Genomic DNA, 16,915 nt, shown 5'->3' with positions numbered 1-16,915 from the left:
AAATAATTAATGGAAGACATTTTTGTAACGAATCCATGACAGGTAGAATTATGCAAAAGCATGAAAGAATTCATGTATTTTTAATTTAAGTATCACAAAATTGTTATCCATTAATATATTTTGCCTCTGTGTTACTTGTAATTTCTAAAATGGCAAAATAATTTTTTTCAGTAGAAAAATAACAAGATGCATTGTGTCAAAATTCAGGCTAACTGCCTCCTTATTTTGTAGATTGCTATAATTGAGTATATATTATTTAATGAATTATGCCTCTATTGTAGGAATATTAAATATCTCTGTAAGTGTGTATATGTTTCACAAAATAATTTATTTCCTCAAAGCCACATCTTGAGCCATTGTTTGTGAAAATGCCTTACAAATTTTTGTTGTAGGAAGGTTGACATTTTCCAGAAGCTTTCTCCTCCCTCCCACCCCACAATAAAATGGATGCTCATAATTACACATGTTCTTGTAGTGCCAAGGTTTCAGGGCTGGAAGTGACCTTAGATCAGCTAGGCTCAACCTGCTCTCAGAAAAGGAAACAGGCCCAGAGATGCCTTAACTGAATTGCCCAATGTCACACGCTGTGTTAGTGGCCAGAGCAAGGGCTGGACCCAGTTCTCTTTCCAAGGCTCCCTTTCCAGGGCCTTGTGGAATGTTCTCTCCTAAGGGAGAGAAAAGTGACTTTCTGTGGCTGGTTCTGTTTTGCTTACTATAAATCAGGTCATCATCAGGGACAGTGTTATAGGTGTAGAGAAGTTGTTGGCTTGGGGGTTCTGATGCAGCTTTCTCCTAGAAAAGCGAATGCCATGTAAAAAAAGTGTATTAACAGTACCCCAAGATTTTCTTAAAGGCGTGATAGTCACAGAGTCCTCAAGGGTAAAATGAGGAAGCTTGTCTGTTTCACTTTTGCGGCCTCCCTGAATTTCCCAATGTGGGTCTAGGCTTTGAAATTTATTTCTCTGCTGTTGTTAATGCTTGGCAGGACTCACCCACATTTTTATATGTGCAGAGAAAGGATGTTATCTTTAAGATCTCTTGGAGGCTTTTCCCCTTTGAGAGTGGAGAGAAAGATGCAATTCTTCGAAGTGGCTCTGAGTGGACACAGCCCCTCTTGGGTTTGTCATGGAGGTTCCGTGGGCCCTTAGTGGTGAGCATACACCTGTGCAAGAATGAGGATTTGTCCACTGGGAGAGAGGTACATGGTTGCCCTCCTTCTTTCTAACACCCCACCCCCCAAATCCCATAACAGTTGCTACTACTTAGGCTTTAAGCACTTTATTTTCATTTGTAGAATTAACAGTCTAAGCTGTTGGTAAAACACTTTTTTCCAAGCCAGTGTGGATTTTGGAGAGGGATGTAGTAAGGGGACTTAGGTTGTTCCTTTCCCTCTGTTCTTTATTAGAAGACATGTTTACCATAGCAACCCCTCCAGAGCACACACCACCCTTTAGATGGAGACCCTTGTCCAAAGGAGCCACAGCTGGCAACTGGAATATGATCTGTTCTTTCTGCTCTGCTCCTGGGGATCTGGGGAAGGGCCATTGCATGGAGGTTATGGTTTGGTGTGGAGGGTGGGCTCTCAGAGCTGGAGAGAGGAGAAAAGCCATAACTTGGACAAAAGGAAACCAAATTTGTGAAATACTTAATGCTTGTGGCAGCTGACTTGTGTCTTTGGTTCTATGAGTCACCCTGTAATTGCATTTCTGCCGTCTTCGGCTGACACTAAGGGCTGAGGGAGGAGGATGTTGGGTGCTGTGTGTGGGGCGGGGTGGGGGTGGGGGTTGTTCGTAGAGGGAGATGGGAAATTAAAGTAGAAGAAAGGCTGGAGATTGTTGAGCACATACAGTTTTGGGAATTGAGGAGTCGTACACTTCATGAGTATAAATTTATGATTACCGTTTCCCTGGACACAGGACAGTGTGTCGACCAAAACTGGTGTGGCAGGTACAGTGTGTCTGCATTTATGAGGGGGGCACGCACTGTGCATGGTAATCATCGCTCATGTACCATCTGGCTCGACAGTGGCCAGAAGCATCTGGTTCATGTTCAGATTCACTGATGAATGGCTAACTTTTCTCTAGACACCAGGCTCTTCCTCACATTTTATTTTTCATTCTTTTAAAGAAAACATTGTCACATCACCGTGTTTCGTCAGACATGTTTCGAAATCATTGTCTAAGGATTGCTTCCTAATTTCTATGAAATTTGGATTTATTGTGATTTCTGGGCCAAGCTGTTTCATAGTTATTTTTGATGTTTTCTTTTGAAAATAGAGAAGTGTTCAGCGTTAGTAATCATTAGAGACTGTAACTATCACAGGTTGCTAAGAAAATAACTTTTCCCCAGTCCCGATTTGGGGCCATATTTTCACATGGGAATTGAAAGCATTTTGTCTGGATATTTTAGTCTGATTGGATTTTTTTCATGTGGCACGTGGGTTACCACATTGTATGAAAAATTTGATGTGTAGAATAAATGTTCTTAACAAGTGGATTTCAATTGATCAAATACTATTTAAATTAAGAAGCCCCACAGATTTTAGTTCCTGTAACTGATACAGCATTTCATTTATGATAATCCACCAGCTCCTGATCTGTGTTTTAAAGAAAGTGGAAATTATTCCCCCATGATGATGTCTTGATTTTGTTGTGGTTGTTGAGGGTGGCCAAAAAATAGGAATTGACACAACAAATCCGTCACTCCCTCCTTCTTCTCCACCTTTCCCTCTTATTTCCTCCCCACACCCCCAGAAATCCATCTACTTCCTAAAATCTCAGAGACACGAGCCACAAGTTCCAGATTCCTCCCCTCCGGCCTCCCCACTCCCGTTTTCTAATTCATATTAGAAAGTTCATATTTCTTTCTCTGTGGTGTTTTAAAATTTGTATTTTTAATTCTTTGTTCTTTTTTTTTTCTCTTCCAAAAAGAGTTCCAAGCAGCTGGTTGTGCTAAGTGGTGCTGCTTAAGTCTTGGCCGAGCCGCCTCCTGCGGCTGGTAAGCAGTACTGGGGTTCGGAGCTGCCCCCTGGGCACCACCCCCGGTGTCTTTGCTGTACAAAGACTTTCATTTAACTTCCTTTATACTCAGCAAAAAACGATTCTGTATCAAAAATGGTGGTATTTTGGTATAGTATGTATCTTACAAAACGGCAAAAGGCTTCACAAGTTCCTACCATTTTATCTTGGGGGTTTCCTTTTGAAGTGAATGTGGAATTTTACCTTGCGGTACATTTCTAGTGGTTCTTGGTCTTGTGTGTTTTGTGGAGTAATGAGCATTGAGGTGTGGAATAGGAAAGCCGTCTGAATCCCGAGGAGCAAAGCCCTCTAGACTGTGTGGTAAGCTTTTTGTTTCATTCGTTGTTATTGCTTCAATGCTGAAAGAAAGCAGAAAACTTGTGTGAAATACAGTGTGATGGGGGGGAACTTCGGATGGGTCTCTGCTATCTGCATTGAGCATTTTTCAGAGTAAGCTCAGAGAGCATGGCCAATGAACCTTTTACTTTTTGTTTCTGAAGATTTGAGGGGTGCTTGGGGCGGGGAACCTACTCATAGTTAATAACAAAAACCTACTTTGAGAGCACCCTCTTGGTTATTACATACATGCGGATGTTTTGATGGGTTACTTGACTTGGGTTGCATTCTGCCCTGTTCTGCCAGGGGCTTATTGACAGTTGGTATGTGCTGGGAGCCCTGTTGCTAGTTGAGACCCAGAAAAACCATTGCAGCCCCTACCTGTGTAGGAGGCATTATGCCAGGTGCCATGAAGAGTGCCAGGCCTGTGAGGCTATGACCAGGGAGATGGGATTTCCACTGAGAAATTGATGAGGCTTACAGGCCAGGACAGCCTCCTGGGAACCTGGCGTTTAACAGGAGATTTGAAGGCTCGATTGGAATTGACCCGGTGAAGGTATGGGGGAAGGGGTGGGAAGTGCCAAAACATTCCAGGTAGAAGGAAAAACATGTGCAGAGGTCCAAAGGGGGAGGGGGGGACCTTGACTGTAAGAGAAGCAGCAGGTCTGGAGGGGACAGGGAGAGTGGCCTGGGGAGGATACGGTGAGGATTTGGCATTTAGTCCTGAGCATTGTGGGAAATCATTGAGGGGTTTTGGCTTGTGTTAAGCTGCTGGCAGAGGGGATGGTGAAAGTGGACAGATTTGGAGGGGACAGAAACAGAACTTGCTGCTAGATTAGATGTTGGTATTGAGGGACAAAGGGGGAGTCAAAGGCAGGTTGATGGAGAACAGGGAACATTGGAGGGGAGCAGGTTTTGGGTGGAAGAGTTGTCTTTATTTTATTTTATATTTTATTCATTTCAGCTTTATTGATATATAAATGACATGTAATGTTGTGTAAGTTTAAGGTGTACAATGTATTGATTTTATGCACTCAAATATTGTAAAATGATTACCGCTAGTATTAAGGCCCCATCAGGATACATAGTTACCATTTTTTTTTTGTGGTGAGAACATTTAAAATCTACTTTCTTAACAACTTTCAAGTATATTATACAGTATTGTTAACTATAATTACTATGCTGTACATTAGATCCCTAGAACTCACTCATTTTATAACTGGCAGTTTGTACCCTTTAGCCAACATCTCCCCATTTCCTACCTCCCAGCCCCTGGTAACCACCATTCCACTCCCAGTTTCTATGAGTTCACCTGTTTTAGATTCCACATATATGTAATATCATACAGTATTTGTCTTTCTCTGTCTCACTTATTTCACTTAGTAGAGTGCCTTCAAGATCCATCCATGTCGCCAATGGCAGGATTTCCTTCTTTCTCTGAATAGAATATTCAGAGACTATTGGCTGAATAACAATATTCTATTGTACGTAAATACACACCACATTTTCTCTATCCATTTATCCATTGATGGACACTTAGGTTGTTTCTATCTTGGCTGTTGTGAATAATACTGCAATGAACACGGGAGTACAGATATCTCTGTGAGATCCTATTTTCATTTCCTTTGGATATATACCCAGAAGTAAAATTGCTGGATTATGTGGTAGTTCTATTTTTAATTTTTTGAGGAACCTCCATACTGTTTTCCATAGTGGCCGCACCAATTTAAATTCTGAACATATACACAGGGTTCCTTTTTCTCCACATTCTTGCTAACACTTGTTATCTGTTGTCTTTTGGTGGCAGCCGTTCTAACGGGTGTGAGATATTAATTCATTGCAGTTTTGATTTGCATTTCCCTGATGATTAGTGATGTTGAGCACCTTTTAATGTCCCCGTTGATACATTTCATGTACCTTCTTTGGAAAAATGTCTGTTCAGTTTAAAAGCTCTCTTTTCACAGAGATTAAGATACTAGGTGTGATGTGCCCCAAAGCAATATGACGTTAAGAAATAGCAACAACCCAAACTTTTAATTGGTTCCGTAAGAGTAATGTTGATTATCTATTAAATTTCCATTTATTTAGAATGTATTTAGGGATGTGTAGAGAATCCTTCCTTTCTTTCCCCAAAATTTAGATAAGTATTTTTAAGAGGTCTTTCTCTTGGTCTTGTGTTCACTGTTGATTCAATCACTGACTCACATTCATTGATCCTGCAAATAGCAAGAGTGCCAAAAAAAAAATGTATATACATGACTTGTATTCATCTTTTGTTATCGGTATATATTATTATAATTTTAATACAGTTTTTTCCTTTCTCAAAATGTATATATATATATATTTTTGGGGGGAGGCACCCTCTGTATTTAGCTGTTCTTTACCAGGTGGGAAAAAATAGTCTAGATGTTGAGAGAAAGTGGGGTCAGTGATGAATGATAATCACCCTAATAGCAAATAAGCCTGTAACACTTCCAATGTGCCAGGCATTTTTCTAGGTGTTTTACACGTGATTTTTGTCCTCACTTTACAGAGCAAGAACTCTGTACCTGTACCAGGAGGTTAAGTATTTGCCCAACTGTGGGAGTCAGGGTGTGACGGAAGCTGGCCCCTGAGTGTGCCAGCTTCTCGGCCCCAACAACGGCTGAGAGGAAGACAAGGAAATGGGCACAGCGTGGTGGTGAGGGTTGCCTGGGGAGGAGTCATAGGTGGCCAGGATGGGCCTGGCTCAGGGAGCCCCCTGGCTTCCCTGGAGAGTGAGGCATGAGGTTGGCTAGGGATTGGGTTTGTGGGTGTGGCCACTGCAGGGGACTCCCTGACACCCTGTGGGGAGGGGGGCTCTCTGGAATGGGGCAGGTGAGCTTTGGGGGAAGTGACCATGTGACCTTGTGCTGCTAATAGCTTTTCCCTGTGCACTGGATCCATAACATAGACACTTTCCCCTTGTTTTTGTTTTTTTGTGATTTTTTTTTTCATTTAGCGATGACTCAGCCAGACTTTCTAGACTACTTGGCATGTATTTCCAGCTGCGGCTGAGTTAGAGCTTTCCCATTTCACAGACAGAACCATGGTAAGGGTGTATATTTTGTCTAAGGATATAAAGCAAGCCAGTAGCACTGCAAAAATGTTGTGTTTGTGTGAGAGCTTTGAGTATCTAATCCTGGGAACCAGGTGATCTATCCCCCCCCCCCCCCCCCCCAGGGGTAGTGATTAGGATCAGGAGTGCTTTGAAGGGAGAGAGTGGAGTATAAACCCCCACACATGCATCGGGCCATAACAGTCTATGGTTAAAAGCCCAAACTTCCTTCTCTCTTTCCAGAAAATACTCTGTGGTGAGGAATTCTGAAGTTCTTGAGGTTTGGGTTCATGGTATGGCAGCTGACCACCAGGGTGATGTAAAATATTTCTACCAAGAAGGATTGTGTAAGCTCGGTTTTATCCCCTTCAGATTAGAATCAGAAAATTTCACAACCTTGAAATCACATGTCATGTCACCCACTGCCTTTCCTTGTTTAATCATTCACTGGTCAGAAGTCCTCTATGGTCCATCCTATATTGTTCTTGAATATAGAGATGGGGCCTTTATCAAATCCTGATGTTTGCCATTTCCTTTTGGTACAATATGGGCTCTTAAGAAATCTCTTCCTTTATATTAGTACTGAAATCCCTCTCTCTGAAACACTCACTCCTTGATTTGTGTTTTGCTGTCAAATCCTCTCTTCAAAATTATCCCTAGTTGTAATTCACATCTTCAGTGACTGATCTGAAACTGTTTGAGGATGAGAGCTGCTAATTTTCAATGGAAAATCCTACCTCTAAAGTAAGTGAAATTAATTTTTAAATGTAATTTCCCTCATTCATAATATTTCTGTTTATTGTAGACAGTTTGGAAACTAGCCCATAATTTCACCACTCAGAGATTACATTATGAATACTTTGGTATATTTCCTTCCAGACTTTTTCTTCTAGTGTGTTAATATTTATATTTGTTTTTAACATACTGGAGCTCACAGTAGTGCTCTGTTTCCAGCCTTATATTTATTTAAAATGAAAATTGATGTAGTGAGTAAGCACTTCCTCCCTGTATCATTAAAATTCTAAAGCATTTTTGACCACATAATAGCCTAATATGATTATACCACAATTTGCTTAATTAATGCCATATTGTTGGACCTTTAGAGTATCTCCATTTGTTTTTATTTTAAATAATCCTGTGATGAACATCTTTTTGTGTAAATCTTTGTCTGCCTGCTCCCCTCCTCCCCTTATTAGCTTCTTAGAATAGATTCCTAGGAAGAAAACTAAAAGAGGACACAATTAAAAAGAAAATTTCTTCATACATAGCTGCAAATTATTTTCCTGAAAGGTCTCCATTTGTATAACTAGCAGCCAGTAGCCAGGTCTGGGCTAGCATTTCCTGACATTTGTCTCACTGAGTGTTAGTAGGTTCCTAGAAAAACGGGGTCCCTCCTAAAATAGGTTTAGGGAAGCACTGGGTCATGCAGTCACTCAGTTTCTTTAGGGCAGGGGCTTGGTTCCTCTGGGTACTTTGGTTCTTTACAAGGAAGAGTTCCTAAAGCTTGCTTGCTTGCAGAACTCTCTCCAGCCTCTTCAGGGTCAAGGTGGGAACACACTTCGGAAAATTGTTTTAGTTTCAGCACCTGCTCTGTTTACCAAGCGTGGGAGCTTGTTTTAAATTAACATGGATCTACTTAGAGCTCAACTCATGGTTTGGCCTATGTTTATTTTTCCAGTAAATAAAACAAAAGTGCTCACTTGGCACCCATCCTGTCCTGTCGTTTCTTGTTTTGCTGATTAACTCTCTGTATGGGGCTTGTCTCTCCAGCCAGACTGTAAGTTTCTTGAAGCCAAGGGGCCCCACGGTTTATTTCTTTGCATGTGGCTTTCTTCTCGCCTACTGTGGTACTCTGTAAATTAAGCAGAAAACCAGTTTCTGGTGAGGGTCTGGAGTTGATTAGTCTGGAATGAGTGTGACTTCATCGTTACCTTACTGTGCTCAGAATCTTCTTGGTGAGTCCAAGAGCTTGCCCACGTGTCTCCTTTCTACGTGATGTGGTAGCATGCTTTGGAGAAACATAATTTTGGGTTATGACATTGTGCGAGGTTTGCCAGTAACGTGATAATCCACCCTTATACATTCCAGCTCACAGAGAAGCGTGTCTAACCACTACAGTAGCGTTTATGCGGACCGCGGTTAACACAAAAGCTCCAGAAGGTCAGGCTTGTAAGGTTTCTATCGCTTTGCAGTCTTCGTTTAAACCATCTGTTCAGGACTCCTGGGATGGGGTGACTGAACCTTTTCAGAGGGTAGCCAATTGGGAGATCCAGCACTTGATTATTTATGATGGGAAATGGGTATATTTCAATGACAGTGATTTCCTGGTTGGCTGGTTAATACCTTACAGGTTAGATGTTCACCCCCTTTAATAAATTAATATGGAGGGAGAAAACACCTGGGGTTTGGAATTTTCCCTTGGAGTATACTGTGAGAATTAAGGAGGGAGAGAGCCTAGAGGGGTCTGGCTAGGAAAGTTCACTGTTAACGTCCATTTTGCACAAAAGGATGTGAAAATACAGTGAGTTAACTGAGGTGTCCAGGATTCCACTGGGAGGAATGGCATATTCAAACAATTATTCAAGTCCTTGCTTCAGGCCCGTTTTCCCCTGAGTGTGCCAGATTCAACTTCCATTTGGATAGCAAATAGACATGGGAAAGTTAGCATAGCATGTCCAGATTCAAATTGTCTATTTCTGTCCCCTTCCCATCACCACGCTGTTGGTCCCACTGTTCAACATCACAGTAAAGGTTAACAGTTGACTGGTGGCACTGACTCCAAACCTTGGGGTTCATCTTTGATTCCTCTTTTTCTCTCACGCCCTACATTGAACTATCAGCCTGTCACGTGGGCTCAAACCCATTCGTATATCGTATCAGCTCTGCCTTCCAAGTATTTGAATTCTGGGCACTTTTTACCACCTCCGTCATTACCACTGGAGTCCAGTCTACCGTCATCTCACACTTGGATGTTGCCCGAATGTCTACACTGACCTCCCCGCCTCCCACCCTTGTAACTTCCCATCTTCTGTCCTTGGTCCCTACAGTTTTTTTCTACGTGTGAGATGGCTTTTTAAATCCTTAGATCATATCACATCCCTCTACTGAAAATCTGGAGGATAGATTTTGTCTTTTGAAAGAGACCCAGAGCAGCTATCAACAGCCACTTGGTCCTGTCACCTGATTGAAAAGGTGGGACTTTGAGATTCAACGGCTCAGAACAAAGAGCATACAGGTCAGTTGGGCCCAGACAGTGGCCACACAGTTTTGTGTTGGCTGGAGGAGAGAGGGCCAGGGGGTGAGAGGAGAGCACATAGGTGGAGTGATCCCCTGTTCATCAGCCCTTTGCTAGTGTGGCAGGATATGGCAGATGTCTTGGTCATACCCCCAGTGGGACCCAGATGCCCCTTGACTGTATCGAATCCGAGCCCTGCCCTTCCCCAGAAGAGTGCAGTCTGTCCAGCTGTAGCTTGCCTGCAATGAGAAGCTTGTGAAGAACTCTGAACAGTGTGATGCAATCTGTTTTCTAGCCAGAGCCTGCAGAGCGGGTGGATCCGGGCAGTGGTTAAGTGCATCACCCAGGCTGTTTAATAGGCTTGAGTGAGATGGACTCACCATGTGGCCAAGTGTAGTGGGGCAAAGGCTCTTGTTCTTCCCGCTCCAAGGGCACAAGCTGTCTGTTGCTCTCACAAGGACGTTGTCTATATTGCTCAGGTGCTGGGGTGAAGAAACTAGCAAGTGTTTAAAAAGGCTGAAGAAGGAAGGCTTCCTGCCCACACCACAAGGCTTAGGGACTGGACCATCCTGTGATCCTCAGAGACCACGTTGGGTGCAGGGGCCCTATTATTGAGACCTGTCTTTGGACCCACACCTATGATTCTCCTCCCCTTTTAATTCTCCTAAATTTGGGCCTGACTCAGGGACCTGTGTAAGATTCTAAGGGAAGTGGTTTCTCCCCCCAGTCCTTTCAGACTCAAGAAAGAAGCCAACCTTGGATGGGTGGAGATAGAACCTAAAATCTAATGAAAGTGTCTCAGTAACAGAAGTGGAGTGGGGCTGGGCAGAAGGGCTCCTGTTGATAAACCTTTGGGATGATTCAGTTGGAACTCGGGAAAAAATAGTTTTTTGGAAGGAGGTAGCAAGCCCCCTTCAGCCAAAGCCCATAAATGAAGGACTGTCTGCAACCCAAAATTGCAATGACCCAGGCAAGAAGATATTGTCAAAAATTGAGTTAGTAAGTTTGGCAGAAACCATTTCCATGTTCAGAATATAGCCAAGCACCTTTCCTCCATTGTTCCTCGAGCCCCTTCCCATCCCACTTTCACAAAACTCTTGATTGGTATCTTTATTACGCTTTCTTTTAAAATTATCAAGTTGTTTTCAGGTATTGAGAAGAACACCGATGTGCCAACCTTCCCGTGCAGGCAACCAAACGTTAGAAATGGAGAAGGATTCTGAAGATGATGTTTTATCTCTAACCATTTTTTTTCTGCTACCAGCATCCTCCCCCACCCCCTAACTATGGGGAACTACCTTTGCCCTATTCTCCTAGTCCTGGGAGATGTGCGATTGGGCAAGGGGCAGGCATGTGATTTAAGCAAAGATACTAACGAGTCTTTACTAGGCAGAGAGGGTCTAAATCTATGGCCTTTGTAACGGCCCTCGTACTCACGTAAGCTTGCTCGTGCGTGCAGCATAGAACGGAGGGTGCACGTTTGCAGATTAAGATGTGTGTGGGAGGCCTGTTCAAATGATACCATTTAATTCCATGTAGCCAGCTCCAACCCTGGACCGTCCAGTTAGGAAGCCAACTCGCCTGAGGTGTCACTTAAACCAAAGGAGTTCTAACTACTAGGTTGGTGCAAAAGTAGTTGCAGTTTTTGCAATCATTTTTAACCTTTTAAACCGCAATTACTTTTGCACCAACCTAATAGTACTGTTTTCCAAGCCTTAGGCTTATATTTCTAAAAAGTTGTTCTTTTGATTTTTAAAAATTATTTTGAATTAAGAATGCTGGAGCACGAACGGATTCTTCGGCTACTATGTCAGTAGGGACCAAAGTGAGCAGAAAACACATAACCTTCTTTACGAATGGGTTGATTTGTGCTAATCTGAGAGTTCCTTTCAGAGGGAGACATACTACGCACAATTTTCTCCTACAAACCATCTTTAGAGAGAGGTTTGTGTGAAAAACAAGCAGTTTCCATGGTTTCCTCCTCTGGTCGTGGGGAATTTTGAAAATGAACTTAAGGTATTTTCATGAAATTCCTGTTTTCATATTTTTAGTTTCTCAGGGTTTTCTTTTCTGGCTGCTACTCAACATACTCATCTTTGCCCTAAAGCTCTTATAGAAATAAGTCCTTAGGACTATTAAGCAACAACTAGTTAACGAATGGTATTAAGTCCTGCCTTTTCGTTGAAAAGTGTGATAACCCATGTAGATAAGGCGGTGGCCCTGCAACCTCAATGGTCTTCTCTACTTATTGACACATATTATTTTAGGAGCATTACTTTCTTATCATGGGCAGTTGTGGCAAATTAAGCAGACAGGTGTTCATTTCTGTTTGATTTATTGATTATTACAACTTTACCATATGATGACGTTTCTTTCCCTTTTCCGTTAAAATGCATATAAACCATGGAAAGACCCTGCAGGTCCAAAAGACTAAAACTGCTGTCCCAAGGATGTTGAACAGAGTGCAGTGTTTGTACGTAGGCTGTAGGCTGGGTAGTGTCTGCTTGGAGCATGGTGTTAAGAGAGATTCTGAGGCCTATATGTCAGGGCTCCAAGGGAAAGAATGCGTTGATGGATTAATATCGGCCAAGGGTGAAGAAAGATAGAGTAAGGAACAATAGAGGTGTCGATCGTAAAACAAAAGGTGACAAGGTATTCCATCACCCAAAAAGATTTATTCGGGGGAAAAAGAAAGGATTAAACTCTAGGTGGTGCAGCCGTGAGGTTTCTGCCTGGACAAAAATGGAGGAAGGACTTCATAGAAGGGACGAGGAAGTTAAGGGGTGGGGCTGTTATAACCATAGAGTTCTTCCTGTCGGGCTCTTGTGATGACTTAGGGTGTGAGGGCGCCTCTTACGGGCCCTCCCGATTCGTCTAGGTTAAGCTCTCGGTGGTCAAATTTTAACAGTCGTGTCACCGCTGTCATTTCTGCTTTAGGCATGCCATTTTTTGGGAAAGTGTCAGAAATTGAGAGCCCCTCCCCCCACACACACACTGGATCTATCACAGCCCAGTCAAATGTCCATTAAGAAGATGTCGTGGTAAACAACATTTTTTACTGATGCTCCATTTAAAGACTTGTTCCAAATGAAGTGATGTGTGAAAAGAGGAAAATGTTTCATCAGAACCAGAAATGAGAATGTGCCCAAGAAGGTGAACCTACGGTTAGGATCTGGTCTGTGACTTAGCTGTCTAGACACCCGCGGCTGGGATGTCTCCTTGCTCTCCATGGTTGTTAGGTTTTGCAGGACGTGACAGGGACCATGGGTGACATGCAGATTCAGCCCACGTGTTAGGCATCATACCTGTGAATGTTTGCAGTGTACATAGTCATGTTCCTGACGGGGGCTAAAAAATGGACTTTAGGAGTGAGCGTCACCTTTTCTTTTTCCCAATGTACAATTAAAAGTTACATGATTTAAAAAAATCAGATGTCTAAAGAAGGTGATAACTTTAATGCTGCCTAAATATTTAATTTGGAACATTTAGGCGTTTTTTTTTTTTTTTTTTTTAATGAGCCAACTCCTTAGTTGTCCAGTTTGTTTTTGGTGCATACCTGTGATGACTCTTGTCCTGATTTATTTTCTGCACTGTGAGTCCTGGCCTGATGTGAGACATAAGCACAACTCATGCCAACAATCTGATGGTTACGTTTTAAAACATGATTTGAAAAATATAACCCGTTGAGAGGCAGTAAGGACATACGGTGAGCTAGTGCGTGTTTGGACATCTGTGTGGAATAAGTGAGTGGGCAAAGAGCGTTTGTCAAGGAGAGGGAGGGCGGGCCATTGGCATGGGAAAAAGGGCTGGGGTTCCAGGGGTGGCTGGTGCCGCATACAGAGGCCAGCAGGGTTGGGTTTGGCCAAGTGTTCCGGTGTCTGGATGCCTATGTGAATTTCCTCCAGAGGTTTTCAGTTGGCAACGTGGAAACAGCTGGATATGCAGCCAAGGGTGGGGATTGTTGGGATCCTGTTAGGTGTTGGGTGTGATACCAGAGGTCAGAGCAGAAGCCAAGAGAAGGGGTTTGGGGTACTTTCTGTCATGCACCATCCTGGAGCCTCAATTCCAACAGGATTGCAAATTATAGACCAGCCTCGTTCTTTTGCGCTAGCTCTCCTATTCCTGATTTTTCTTCTAATCTCCGACCTAATCCTGGACTTGGCATGTTGAAAGGGAACTCCGGAATTCTCTTGGTATAAAGCCCTCATTGTGATAGTTAGGAAATGGATGCCTTGAGAAAGGGAGAGATGTGTTCCATGTCATGATAATGCTAGAGGTCTACTGAACACATACTAGTTCCAGTAACTTTACTGTTCTACTAATTTACTGTTATAAGGAATTTACATGGTTGTCATATTTAATCCTCACAAACCTTTGAGTTAGCTATTGTTACTAGCCCACTTTACAGACAAGGAAACTGAGGTTTCGAAGGGAATGGTATGGCTAGGTGGCAAGTGGCAAGCTGGAATTGAATGCAGGAAGTGTGAGTCCAGCACCGGGACTCTCACCCACAGGTGTTACGTTAGGTCCACTGCCAGGGTGGGGCAGCTTTCCAGACACAAACCAGGCTGGTGCAGGTCAGGCTTCACTGGGAGGCTTGTCATGCCTTTGTGATGCTGTTAGTTCCTGTTGAGGAAATGAGGCTTTGTGGGTTCCTAGGAGGAAAAGGTATGAACTCTTGGCAAAAGAAAGGAGATTTGCATCAAGATGAGCCTCCCATTCATCTCAGATGTACCTCCCTTTACACAATGTGGGTGTGTGTCTGCAAACTTGAGAGTAAATTACAAATCTTTTTGATATGCTACAATGACTGGAAGGCTTTTATGAGTATTTTTCTCAGATCACCAGCCATTTAGTGCTGGGCATATTCACTGTCTAATTTATCTGTCATAGAAATTTGTTTTTTTTTTTATGTATTGGAGTTTCCCAAGATGGTTGGCAGTTGTAAAACAAGACGTATAAGGTACAAAGGATAATACAACAAACACACTCAGGTACCTGCCACCTAAAATAACAATTATTAATTTTCTCCCTTGTGTTTCAAAGAACAAAACCAAGTCTGTTCCCCTCCTTAATCTACTGTCTTCCCTGCAGAGAGAACTACTGTTACAATTTGGTGTCTCCCCAGTCCAGGGTTTTACACTTTCCTACACATATATGTGGATCTAAAATGTATTAACAACTAATGTTAGTGGTTTCTAAATTTTAGGTAAGTGGTTTCACTTTTCATCATAGTCTGTAGCTTGCCTCTTCTTCAACAACAATGCATTTGAATTTTACCCGTTGTACATTTAAATCTAGTTCATCCATTTTAACTGCTGTATACACTTCCATCGTGTGGATGTACCACACTTTCCCCATTTCTGTATCGATAGTTACTTGGGTTGCTTCCAGTTTTGTAAGATTACAAATAGTGGTCCAGGAGCCATCCTTGGGGAGGTGTGCATGGGCATTTTTATAAGTGTTTCTCTGTGGTTTATACCGTCTAGAAGAAACAGTATGACATAAGTTGCTGGTTTTCAACTGTAGTTCACAAGGTGTGGTCAGGCTCTCCAGAATGAGTGAATCAGTAGTGCATCACCAGCGTATAAACACTTTCCCCACAATCTCACCAACACTTGATCTTGTCAGACTTTTACATTTTTGCCAGTCTGATGAGTGTGCAGTGACATCTTATCAAGTTTTAATTCGCATTTTTTTTGACTGCTGAGGTTGGCAGTACTGTCATTTGTTTCTTGTCTCCTCTGTGGCTTGCCTGGTTTAATCATCCTCTGCTCATTTTAAAGAGTCATAGATAGTTTTTCCTTGATTTATAGGAGCTCTTTATATAAGGTGAAGACTTGCTTATGTGTTGGAAATACTTTCTCCCAGCCTGCGATGTTTTAAAACTTTGCTTAGATGGGTTTTTAAATAATAGTTTTAAATTTTACTCATTTTTGTCAGTCTGTTCTTCGGTGCTTTCATTGTGTACCCAAGTAGCTCCAAATTTTGTAAGCAGTTGGTGCAGGAACTGTGATTTTGATTGGGTGTCTGCTATCGAAAAGCCACATTTAAGGAAACTACTTTTTTTGGGTAGGAATATAACCCAGAGGATTGACTTTAAACCAGAATTTAAATATGACTAAAATAACTCACGTAGAGCAAGATACAGAAACTGTGTACTGGACCCTTATCTGGAAAATACAGAAGTGCAGGAGCAATAAATAATTCTTGGTCACGTATTGACGAGGTACCGGGTAACGATGCTCTGGGACAGAAACTTTCTATATTTTATCTCATCAGTCTTCCCAAAACCTTCTTGAAGTAGATGGTTTTATCCCATTTTAAAGATAAGAAAACTGAAGCTTAAAGAAGTTGATTTACGAGGCAAGTGGCAGAGCCAAGATTCACGTCCAGGTCTTTCTGACCACAAAGCTTGTGGACTTAATAATGTATCCCATTGCCTTTTTGAAAGTTACTTGGAATTTGTTTGAGTTCCAACATCTTTATATGTTATTTCCAATTTGAATCTAATTGGAAAGAAAGAGGGGTCAGAGTGGAGGACAAGAAAAAGGGGCAGGACTTAAGGTTCGATAATAGAAACTAGAAACCCGTCACTCGGAGGGCAGTTCAGAAGAAATAACTCCATGTTTCATATAACTAAAATGTTAAAAGCCCAAGTAATTGCATCATGCAGGTCTGATGCTGAGTAATCACCCTCTTCTGTATTATTGGTGTGTGTGTGTGTGTGTGTACGTGTATGTGTAGGGGAGAAGTCTGGGAAGCTATTTTTGCCTAAAGAATTGCATTCCAGGAGGGGACTCCAAGGATTTAGGTAACCACAAGTGCCATTTCGAGTACACTGAGATTTCTACTACTTTGATCCCTAATCCATAGCATAATTAATAAATGAAATGTGCTGTAGTACCGTGTTTTTTTTTTTTACAAAGTGTACTTTTAAAATGGCTTTTGGTCTGACATGATTCATTTACCACTTGGAAAAGCGTCGTCACTTCACATGGGCAGGCCAGCGGAGGTGCCTGGCGGGTAGTTGAGGGCTGTTTCCTGGGACATGGTCCCTGTGTTGGGCCTTACAGAGTAGGACCTTCCAAACTGCCCCCCACTTTTCATCCTCCAGGAAGTGTGAGGAAATAAGGAGGGCAGGACTGAAATGTGATCTGGTCTGAGTGTGTCTGAAGACCACAGACCTCATAACCAGTGAAGATCTTTTTATTTGTCTTGGCCCTTTTATATCAGTTGAGGAAAGTCGCT

At 42.3% G+C, this 16,915-nt stretch overlaps 1 protein-coding gene across 37 annotated transcripts in view; it reads left to right on the top strand.

Moving 5' to 3' along the window:
• TCF7L2 (transcription factor 7 like 2) overlaps positions 1-16,915 on the top strand; it is a 192,289-nt gene that overhangs the window by 74,349 nt on the left and 101,025 nt on the right. The window lies entirely within an intron of this gene.

Source organism: Rhinolophus sinicus, linkage group LG07 (genome assembly GCF_036562045.2).
Source record: "Rhinolophus sinicus isolate RSC01 linkage group LG07, ASM3656204v1, whole genome shotgun sequence".
Lineage (NCBI taxonomy): Eukaryota > Metazoa > Chordata > Mammalia > Chiroptera > Rhinolophidae > Rhinolophus > Rhinolophus sinicus.
The sequence above is the reverse complement of the archived record's forward strand: the minus strand, read 5'-3'. Positions and strand labels throughout refer to the sequence as shown.